Genomic DNA, 12,246 nt, shown 5'->3' on the forward strand with positions numbered 1-12,246 from the left:
ACTAAATATACAACTTCTGCGTACTTGGATGACAAAAATCCGTGGTAGTAACCCGTTTAGCTCATGGAGGTAGTCTTGATCTCTGATGTTTCAAATAAAAAAAAAATATTGTAAATGTTATTTACAAAGAGCAACCCCTAGAGTTTCTTGCTCATTCTTCTCAGGGGAATCTGCCTTACGAATGAGCGGTAGAGTTTAACCATTGTGACGATTTCAAGTGTAATAATGCTTACCTATGAAATAAAGATTATTTTGAAATTGAATTTTTGAATTTGAATTTGAAAAAAATCGTGTTGTCTAGATTGACAGTTCAATCCGAAGATTCACACATACCGGTTATTTGTACGGCCATAAACGACACATTTTGCAAAATGCTTTAAGTTGGAAAGGAATTCTGTTTCAGTCATAGTTGCACAATGTATAATTTATCACACCATATCACATCATAAATAATTTATCGCAATATCAATTTATCACTTTATCACATTCTGTAGCTAAAAATCTTAAGGCTGTTTAAAAACTAACAGCAAACTGACGGCACGGAAAAACGTATTTTGGCGTCGACATTTTTTGAAGTGCGAGGTATTGACATTTTGGCCCTAACCCGAGCTTGGCAGCCCTGAACATAGACAACATCCGATGAACAGCGTGTTTACCAAAACAAAAGTGAAGACGATTTGGTTTCTTAAAATTTTATTAGCAGTATAACTCCTTGCGAAAGAGTTCGTCCAGGGGAATGCTGTTATCATACCTTTCTTTCGCCAAGTAGTAATGTGAAAATTATTGCGTTCCGGTTTTATAGGGTAAGAGCGATTACACACAGGGACACAAACGCCCGTTTGTGAAACGTGATATTGCATCGGCGATTTATGACCGGTTGCACCGATGCTGTCGCTTATTTCGAATCACTAAAAGCTTCCATCGCGTTTGCATCGTACTTGTGTCGCTGTTTAAAGGTGCAACTGCATCGCAACTGCACCGCGACTGCCGTACAGACAGGCATAGAAAAAAGTATAGGACATATTTTATGTCCTATTTTTTTTTAACCGACTTTGTTCTTTTTTTTGTATGTTGTTACGCGATAACTCTGGTATTTGTAAACGGATTTTCAGGATTCTTTTTTTTGTTGGAAAGGGGGTACTTCCATAGTGGTCCCATTTCATTTTGAAGAAAATCGTCAAGATTCACACATGAAGATTCATTTTTATAAATAGCGCCTAACTTTAATTTAGGAGCAATTACTATAATGGTTGATTTTGCTATTTCTCCAATTCAAGGCGTTTTTCTCTCGATATACTTTGAGTAGTGTCGTAGTGAGAACCTATTTTTATTATCTCCAGTGTCAAGTCCTGTATAGTGGCGAACTAGGGGATATCTCAATGAAACTTAGCAAATAGACGTAATTCCACGTAGTTTTGAATATGGTTGTTTTAGTACTCTGTACTGAGATTATTATGCCACAATTATTATGCAACAAAGAGTTTAAGTAAACACGGTGAATAAAGAACAAAAGTAAAATCAAATTAAAGTAAGTATACTACCTACACTAGCCGAAAATATTAGATAGTTTTTTTTATGATATCAAGTGACGGAACGAACAACTCGTGCGCCTGATGGTAAGCGACACGCCTGTCAATAACAGTTGCAGTACCACGCAGAGCTTTAAATCGCAAAGATATGGGCTGAGATATCAAAACCGGAGCACAGTTATGCTGACATTACTGCTTGGCGGCAGAAATAAGTAAGGCAGCAGTACTACCTCTTTCACACGACGCCGAACTCTTTCACAAGAGTCTATATTGTTACTACAGCTCAGCTTTCTTTATTATACCAAACGACGGCACGAACAAGTCTTGCGCCAGGGGGTTCACGATTGAAGTGCATTGTTTTTTTATTTGGTCGAGTATTACTTATTTGACAGCAGTTGTTTCGAACGGACGACAGGAGCAGACCACCACGTTTTAAGCGACACGCCTGTCCATAACTGTTGCAGTGCCACTCAGAGCTCTGCTACTGCGCCCGTTACCCTGGGACATAAGGCGATAAGCCCCGGGTGCCTGTAATGTCAACTAAGAGATATAAAACCGTGGTCGCGTTTTGTATTGCGACGTTGGCTTTACAATTGAATCGACCATGTGAAGTTTCCTTTTCTACCGCTAACTTCCTTCACTCTATTAATTAACTGTTAGTTTGATTACATGCTCGGTTCACCTTAATGGAAGGACTTCCTATACCATAAATTGATTACAAAGGAGTTATCGTTCATGTAGAACAGAGTGTGTTACTAACAACAATTCGACGGATTTTAATTTAACTTACATTTCGGCACAAAGGGAAATCATAACATCATCCGAGAACTTCTGTTGTAACTTCGTGTAGGGCTTCTTTTGCTTCTCTTTTCTTTGATCTTTCATTCTGTAATGCTTCTAAGAAAACTGTAGTGTCGTATCATATGCCAAAACATTTTCGCCATTGTTTTTATTAAGCTTCTCTTTTACTGCACTTTTCTTAAGACATGCGCATTGTTTTTCTTTTATATCCAACTGATTAATTTCTTCTCCAGTCTGTCTGTCATTGTGCGCATCTCATTAATACATCGCACTGCTATTACAATAGTGTTGTAACTCAAACTATGTGAAATTCAAGATTATAATATTGGTGAAAGTAATATTTTATTCTCTAAATGTCAATAAAACCTTCGTCAAAATAATGTCAGAAACAATTAAAATTAATGTGCTTAACTCAAAATGAGACAAACTTTTTGTGAACTAAGTAGTTCTGGATAAAACAGTCTTAATAAATAAGTTTAAAAAAATATTAAGTTAATTTTTTCCTTTTATTTGGCTAGTCAGGGAATTATTTAGATGTCATATTAATAATACATTTTAATAATTTTTCGCTGGAAGTGAGTAATTCGTTTTTCAGCGATTCACGAAAAAATACACTTTTTGAGTCAATACACTATTGTATTAACAGTGCGATATAATTATATCATTTTTTATAAAAAAAGTCGACCTTATAAGTTCGTGGAATTACGGCTATTTGCCAAGTTTTTTGAAATTGGTTACAGGAAAGTGTGTGAAATCGGATTCATCCCCTAGTTTGCCACCCTTGTGGTGGAATATTTTCTTCAAATTTCAATGGGACCAATACTGAGGTACCCTCTTTCCAACAAAAGAAGAATCATCAAAATCGGTTCTCAAATGCCGAAGTAATCGGTTAACATCCAAAAAAATAAATAAAATAGTCAAATTGAGAACCTGCTCTCCTCCTTTTTTGAAGTCTGTTAACTTTTAACCGACTTCAAAGGAGATGAATTTATTTATATCATATAAGAGTCAGTTAATGGGTAATTTTAAGGTTAGTTTTCTCTATGTAAATTCGGTTTCAATTTTTATTATTTAATTCGACTATATTATCGTGAAATATTAAATAATGTTTCAGGATACCACACTCGATTATTAAGTAATACTTTATGATAATATTCTAGAATATTTAAATAATAAAAATTTATGTCAAAATTAGGTAGAGAAAACGAATCTGAAATTTACCCGCGTTAAGACACGAACTCAAACTTAGGCCGCTGTATTTGAGATATATAACCTCACATGGCTTTGGTTGATGTCGCATAACAGTGAAAGCGTTGAATAAATCACTTGGGAAAAAATATATAGTAAAAATACACTGATTATACGACGTGAAAACACGTTTACAGATAAAAAACACAAACTTTTTTAACAAATTCAGTCGGTACGTTATTTATTCTAATGTCTTTTTTAATATCAACTGAACTTAAGTTTTTTACTTTAATGTCGTTTAAAAAAAGAAAACAAAGCCAGTGGCTCTGTCGCTCGACTCAAGGAAAATAAACCGTATTAGTACGGGAAAATATGTGAATTCGAGCAGAAATTGTATCTACTTTTAGAATAAAGAATTTTCATTACGATTTTATAATAAACCTAAAATAAAGTGTTTTTTTTTTTAATTTATTTTGTTTACCAACATTGTGATTTATTTACTATGTACAATGATTTGTGGTTTTTATGTAATGCACAGGCAAATTACCTTTTCAACTTAACTATGCAATATTAATAGAAACGAGTGACTAATTAATACCTATGCTTATACAACAAAATGCTACTTGATTTTAATATTTTTCAAAAACAAAGACAAACATATTGCACGTAAAAAATATTCACTATTTAAATTAGTTGCAAATTCTGTAGAATTCTTTGAATAGGCGGGCAAAGTGGTTGGGTATAGAATCGGGGGTGTCTATGAGGCACTCGGTTACGTGGCTTGTTTGGTTTGAGTTTGGTAGTTTCAAAAATATTTTTGCTCACATCACACAGCAGCATCCGCTTATGGGGTAATAAAAACGAAAGTTATTCAATACCGGTCGGCTCGTGTAACTGGTGATTGCGTACCTGAATCTTAAACCAATTATCGGTAACTATATAACTAGAGTCGGTTTTTTTAATTAGAGATAACAAACTGACAGTTACAAATGCAAAACTTTTTCACTATTATGATATTTAATTATTTTTTGTGAAATTATTCCACTAGTCTATAATTATTAATACAAAAACCGAACATTTAGAAAAAAAATCCTGATTTCAAACCAACCAACATTCTAACAAACCGTGCCATACACTAACCAACTTATGTATTTTTCTATGTGATGTTGCACATCTTTGTTTTTGGTTTTTAACAACTTTTTTGTCGTAGCGCCATCTGTCAGAAATCTATTTCTTCTCTCTGAAATACAATCTTTATTGTATAGATGTGTTTGGCTCAGTTCTCAATCACCTGGATCATTAAAATAAAAGTTTCTTCTTTCTGTCCTCATCCCACGCTAGGTGGGGTCGGCACAACATGTAGGTTTTTTTTCTGCTCTCTCAGTCGTCATTTCCATACTTTTCTTATCCATGTCATCTTTCACACAATCCACCCATCTTTTATATCCCTCCACATTCATATCTAGCACCTTCTTGTTACTCTTAAGAAAACCTTTTAAGATTGAAATATAAATAAACACACTCATGAACATATTCAGAGGCACACGGTTGATTAAGTTAAAAAAGTTTTTCTTTTTTTTACGATACCGTAGTGCGCCTGGTGGCAAACGACTCACTGGTCCATAAGGTTTGCAGTGCCACTCAGAGCTTTAAATCACAAAGATCTGAGGGGCACAATCACCCTGGAACATATGTTATCAAGTCCCACATGCGTGTAATTTTACCAGCACCTTTACCCTTCAAAACCGAAAAGCGGGATTTCCCTGGACGAACTCTTTCACAAGGAATGCTTCTGCTACTAAGAAATGTTTATATGAACCATCGTTTGACCGAACGTTTAACTAAAAGAAAAAAAGACTTCGTCTTGATTATGAATACAAACGTCGAACATAGAAAAAAAATTTCGTCGAACCGGTGGCACCCACGACCATGCAGCACCGTAGCATTGCTCTAACCAGCTGAGCTACGGGTCCAGTTGTTAACTTAACCCTAAGTTAACTGGACCCGTGGCTCAGATGGTTAGAGCTTTGCATCGCTACACTTCCGAGTTATAGGCGATTGCAACGATGCAAACGCGCGACTGCATCTATACAAACGCGCTATTGCATTGACACATACGCGTTTGCATCGATGCAAACGCGCGACTACATCGATACAAACGCGCGATTGCATAGATACAAACACGTGATTGCATCGATGCAAACGCGCGATTGCACAGATACTAACGCGTGATTGCAACGATGCAAACGCGCGACTGCATCCATACAAACGCGCTATTGCATTGACACATACGCGCGATTGAATCAATGCAAACGCGCGACTACATCGATACAAACGTGCGACTGCATCGATACAAACGCGCTATTGCATCTATACAAATGCGCCGATTGCATCCGTACAAACGCGCTATTGCATTGACACATACGCGTTTGCATCGATGCGAACGCGCGACTACATCGATACAAACGTGCGACTGCATCGATACAAACGCGCTATTGCATCTATACAAATGCGCGATTGCATCGATACAAACGCGCGATTGGATCGATGCAATCGCCTATAAATCCCAAGTGTAGCGATGCAATCGCTCGTTTGTATCGATGCAGTCGCGCGCTTGTATCGCTGCCAAAAGTCTGTCTAATGAACGCCGTGAGTCCATAACGCCCCTACCTAGCATATTGCATTAATATAAAAATTAGTATACTATATGTTGTGAGTAAATAGGTGCAGTGCATGTGACCTTTTTACTATCGCGCCCTTTGACGGCTATCCATTATTGGAGCGAGCGTGACGCGCGTCAATACAACTCGCGAGCATTTCTTACTTCATTTATTATTAAACATTTTATAAAAAGAATACTTATTAATCTAAACTTGGCAGCACCAGAAACACATGCGTAGATATATCAGTAGAAGTTCTTTTTCATCTTTTCGGAAAGGGTCCATGGCTCTTTGAAATTTTAAAAGTTGTCCATGACTAGAAAACGGTTAGGAAACTGCTCTAAATAGTGATAACTCGGAGAGGACGCTTACACGTTTGAACTTACTGCCAAATTCATATCTAGAAAGTGTCAGATAGTAAAAAAAACATGGTAAATTTATCATGGTTTGTCAAAGTCGCGGAACAAAAATTGTTGAATATGATGGTACTAATACAACCCTGTTAGCATTTTACATACCCCTGTATAGAGATTATAAATGCGAACTACTAAGCCACATAGCACTATTATCAAATACCTATAACCGCGTAACAGCAGAATATCTAGGTATATTCTGCTGTCACTTTTCATATTCATATATTGACTTTTCTATTAATACCCACAAATGGTTAAAAAGATGCAGTTTACCTTGATAAACTATTGAGTGAATCAACAAAGCCTTTAAGACAATATTATTCTTATTAACCGACTTCAAAAATGGAGGAGATTATGTGTGTATTCGACTGTATTTATGTTCGCAGATGTCTCCGTCATTTGTGGACCGATTTTGAAAAGTCTTATTTTGTTTGAAAGGGTGCACTTTCGTGGTGGTCCCATTGTCACTAAGTCAGAATGATGAGGAAATCCTATGAAAATCGAAAGAAATCCTCGAAAAATTTCCAACAACCAACCAATTTCTACGTCAATTGTGCACTGATTTTGAAAATTCTTCTTATATTTGATAAGGTATACTCTCGAGGTGGTACCTGATGTTACTCCGGGTTCACTAGTACTCACGGCTATCACTAGTTACTAATTCTTTTCCGTATATAAGTGTAATCAACAAATCACAACCAGAAAAGAAAATATAGAATGTATAAAGGAGTACGTAACAGTCCTATTGCCATCAAGGAGTCAGAATCTAATAAGAAGATTCCATGGAAATGAAAAACAGCTGATAAGCAAACTTTAAAGGTAGCCTTTTTTTCAATGGAAAAGTTGCAATTATTTCTTAAAAAGCCGGCAACTCACTACTACAATATCTAATTAAGAATCTAACTAGCTTCTCCCTACCACTTCACTCGCGTCCAGTGTAAAAGTTGATGTGTTCCTCGATCGATTGGTGATAATATCAAACTTTAAACAGTTTTAATGGAGCAAGTTTCGCTGTAAAGGAATGAACACCCTTATTGCACTCATTTTATGGTCGTGTTTGGCCAACAGGCGTACTTTAGAAACATTACGAAAACCGCGTTGTAAGGCACATATTATAGCAGACTGGCATATCTATAATTCACATAGAATTGCAAACTATTACGTGCATCCAATGTCGTCTACCTTTTAATTTAACTCGTTGAGGCTACTTGCGAGACGTATCGTCAGTAATGTGATCGCAGCTTAACTTGATGTCATTGAGAAATAATAGTTTAAAGATGGCTGCGCGTTTACGTACGTGGGTATTATACAAATGCCGCAAACATTTTCGTTTTTTAACCGACTTCAAAAAAAAAGGAGGAGGTTATACGTTCGGCGGTGTGTGTTTTCAGATTTCTCCGTCAATTGTAGACCAATTTTGAAAATTCTTTTTTTTTTGTTTGAAAGAGTATATATGCTGTTCCAGGTTCGTTTCGGCTATCACAAATTAAAAAAATATTTTCCACAAATAAAAGTCGAGTTTCCATTTGACAATACATGTAATCAATAAATCACCGTCATCATGACAACCAGAAAAAAGTATAAAATGTACAAGGGAGTCCGTAACAGTCCCATTGTCACTAAGTCAGATTCTGATGAGGGGATCCCATAGAAATAGGGAAAATGCCGATAGCAAACTTTTCAAGCCGGTTTTTTTTTTTTCAATGAAAAAGTTACAATTATTGAATATTCTACTGATGCCCTGTAGACATAGCTATCGCTATCTGTCGTGCCAGCCATACTAGGCGGGAGAATCTAACCTATTTCTGCCGCCAAGTAGTAATATGAGCTTTACTGCGTTTCGGTTTTGAAGGGCAAAGCTGTTTGCGCGCTACATCTGATTCGTATCAGGAGTAGAGTAGACCCTCTCGATCTCCGTTCGACATCCGTCCGAAACAGTTACTGCCAAATAAGCAATACTTGACCAAATGTAAAGACGCGTGATGCGAATGAAGCTTCATACTGGATACTTGTAGTAGACCCCCAGTACCGAATCCTAGAAATGACGGTCCGAAATGTCACGGATGTCCGAAGTGTCATTTTATCTGTAGGTGTACAAGCGATATTTGTATTTTCTCGGATTGGAATCGGACTTAGTGCACAAGCGACATCCAAAATGGATCCGAGTTTTCTAGATTTCTAGACTCGAATCAGGAACGAATACGAGTCGGATGCTAGTGAAATTACAGGAAGATCAGATCTTTGCTATTTAAGGCTCTGAGTGGTCCAACTGTTATGGACAGGCGTGTAGCGTACCATCAGGCGCACGACTTGTACGTTCCGTAACTTGATATCATAAAAAAAAGCAGGCTAGTGTTTTCGCCCAGTGTAGTGTATTTAGTTTTATTTCATTTTTTTTGTTTTTTATTCACCGTGTTTACTTAATCTCCTTGTTATTAAATACAAATATAAATCAACAACAGGCTTCGTCACATAAAAATCAACAATGCAATTGCCCAGACTTAGTAATTTCTATTTAATTATACTGCTGCGTTTCGCCTGTAGTGTTGTACGGTGGCGAGGCCTGGACTCTAAAAACCGACACCCAGAGGCGTCTTGAGGCCTTCGAGATGTGGTGCTACCGTAGAATGCAAGGTCCTGGACTCAATTCCCATCAGAATTGGGGGAAGGAGTTTACACTTTAGTTTACTAAAAATCTTTGTATTAATAATTATAACAAACTAGTGGAGTAATTTCACAAAAAATAATTGAATATCAATTCAATAAAAATTTAATTAACACAGTGAATAGCGACATCTCTCGCCAGGACTGGTAGCTGTAAAGGTACTAACTGGGTGATAAATCTGTCATAGATTTCTCATAGATGGCGCTACGACTAAAAAGTCGTTGAAAGACCAAGTACAAAGACACGACGCAAGCACATAGAGAAATTCGTGAGGTCCGTTGGTTCGTTCCGTGGCTTAGTTGGTATAGCGTCTGGCACGGTATGCAAGAAGACGTCGGTTCGAATCCGACCGGATCGAAGGATTTTTTTCTGAGTGTTTTTTCTGAGTGTTCGATCTTTGTATTAATAATTATTACTAAAAATCGTTTTAAAGGGTAAATCAAAACTTTGTGAACTCCCGATATTGCGCCAGCGTTCTGTAGCATGGCTTATACACCCACAAAGGAAAACCGTAAACCGTATGTGTGTGGTGTCGATGATTGACTTCTGTTAGTAACAATATTTTATCAGATAAAAAGTACATCTATTCTCGCGCAAGTCGCGCCCTGTTATGCTAGCGCTGCAGATGATGTAGGTGGAGTCAGATTACGTTCTGAAAGTAGTCTGTATTAGTGATTCATCGGAAGTGTCATAACGGAACCTGAAACGGAAACAGATGCCGAAAGTAAATTTTAGCGGAAACGGAAGCGGAAGTGTAAATACTATAAAGAACTCTATAAAATAGGTAGTTCGGGTTCGTTTTTGGTTTCATAATTTAAGTGCAATTATTACACAATATAAAAAACGCACGTAGTAGCGCCGTTCCTAGCATAAAGTTCCTTTATAATAATTGCGGAAGCAGAAACGGAAACAGATGTGGAAAAGCGTGCGGAACCCCGCAGTTGCGGAAGCAGAAGCAAGGTCTGTGGCATCATTAGTCTGTATTGACAGACGTGAGGATCTACGAGAGTGAAACCCATTTAGGCAGATCGTGACCAAAATTTTGACTTTCCGTAAATGGTATTCCATTTACAAAGATTGGTACCTGTGTAAATACAAAATACTTTCTTATAGTACACTTCAATTGCCTACGAATTATTTAAACATTTCACAACAAACAAGATATTCGGTTAAAAGGTTTAATTATTTAACACGTAAAGAACACGAAGCCGCGTTTGTGTGCATCAGAGAAGCACTTGCTTTAGACCTCTAATTAGAGGGTCTAGGTTACAGGTCCACTGCACCGGTCCAAGGTAATTTTAACACCGCGTAGGGTACTTTTTCAAGGTTATTTATAATCAGAGATAAGAATAGGCAAAGTATGTTTACTTTAAATTCTGGTAAGTAATACGTATAGAGGTGATAATGCCTGCCTCTGAAATCCCGAAAAAATTATAAGTCTTTCCTACTAAATACGCTTCCGTTAAAGTAATCAATAGCTAAAATATTAACGTCTAAGATATAGAATATTACTGGTTGTGACAGAAATAGAGGCTGATTATTGAGACAAGATTTGTTGGTTTGTTATTAAATAACTGGTCTATTTACTGTGTACACATACGAATTTTTATATTTTTATTATAAAATAATCTCTTCATCTCATCAAAGTAATGATGAAGTCGCGATGGAGCATGCACACATAGTTTATGCCTATTCACTCTCGCCTTGAAAAGAGTCAAGTTATATCGATCAGGGAACAAGTCTGCGGGCAGGGAATTCCACTCCATAGCTGTTCGCCATATAAATGTGGAAGCGAAGCGTTTCGTGCGAATCCTTGAAATATCCACAACCCCAGCCTACGTCTGGTCCCGCGATGATGAAAGGGAAAGGCGGAATTAATTCATGCTATTCTCTCGCACACTCTCCGTGATATATCCTGTAGAATACCGATAAAGCAGGCAAAACTTTAGGGCGGTGTTCAAGGCTCTCTATCTTCACATCTACTAATTATTTTTGTGTTAAAATTTATATTTACATTTATTTAAATCTATAAAGTCGATCATTCTACACCTAAGTATTGTGTATTCAGCTATTTGAGAATTTAATGCTGAATAATTAGAAAATGAAAATCAGTATCAAGTTCACTTTATTGTCTATCTTTAGTTTCCATTCTGTTTCCGTTAATTAAACCTATCATCTATCTTCGGGGTTTCTCTCTGACAAGATTATCCTAAATTGTACTTAATTATCCGTAAAAAATTAATAAATAATTTTGTTTTTAATTTAGTCCTAAAGACCTTAAAAACTATGTTACGGTAAGTAAGTAGATAACAGTGCTACAATAAATAGATGACCAACTTACAATCAGTACAAATTCAAAGTAAATCTAACTACAATACAAACTATGTATTCCTGACGGCTTCTCCTAGGTGGTCTCGCGCATGGACGTGTATCTAGTGCCTACGCTAGCACAGTTAACTCTGCTTTTCTAGTGTACTTAGCACGGAAACATTATATTAGAATCTTCCACATCGGCTACCATCCTGGCCACCTCCGTAGTTGGCATTACCGCCGCCGTAACCGCCGCCACCACGGTTATTGCTGTATTGTTGGTTCCTTGAAAATCTCTCTGATTACCTAATTCCGAGCCACCTATAAACCTCTTGGTTACTACTACACGACCGGACTTGTGTTTGGTACAGCTGAAGCAACTGTCCCGATATATATGTAGTATGTACCTGTATGTACATATGTATATTGAAGCAGGCATGAGGTACATATACCCGACTTAGCCTGTACAAGCTTTTACTAGCATTTTATCATCGTTTAGTAAACAATACATAGATAACCAGGGCCGATAATGTTCCTATCTGTATCAGGTTGTTGATCGGAAATTCAGTCATTTATGATTTTCATGTGAATTGCTAGATATTACTTTAAATGCGTCATTGCTATTGTAATATGTTTATTAGCATCCGAGAGTGCTGCGGAGACGGAAATAGAGGACTCTA

General features: G+C 37.0%; 1 protein-coding gene across 2 annotated transcripts in view; it reads left to right on the top strand.

Annotated features, from left to right (window-relative positions):
* Nucleotides 1-12,246, top strand: part of LOC113239212 (calcium/calmodulin-dependent 3',5'-cyclic nucleotide phosphodiesterase 1C-like) — a 195,665-nt gene that overhangs the window by 29,016 nt on the left and 154,403 nt on the right. The gene's annotated exons all lie outside the window — the stretch shown is intronic.

This window comes from Hyposmocoma kahamanoa, unplaced genomic scaffold (assembly GCF_003589595.1).
Source record: "Hyposmocoma kahamanoa isolate Upper Pololo Valley unplaced genomic scaffold, ASM358959v1 99702, whole genome shotgun sequence".
NCBI lineage: Eukaryota > Metazoa > Arthropoda > Insecta > Lepidoptera > Cosmopterigidae > Hyposmocoma > Hyposmocoma kahamanoa.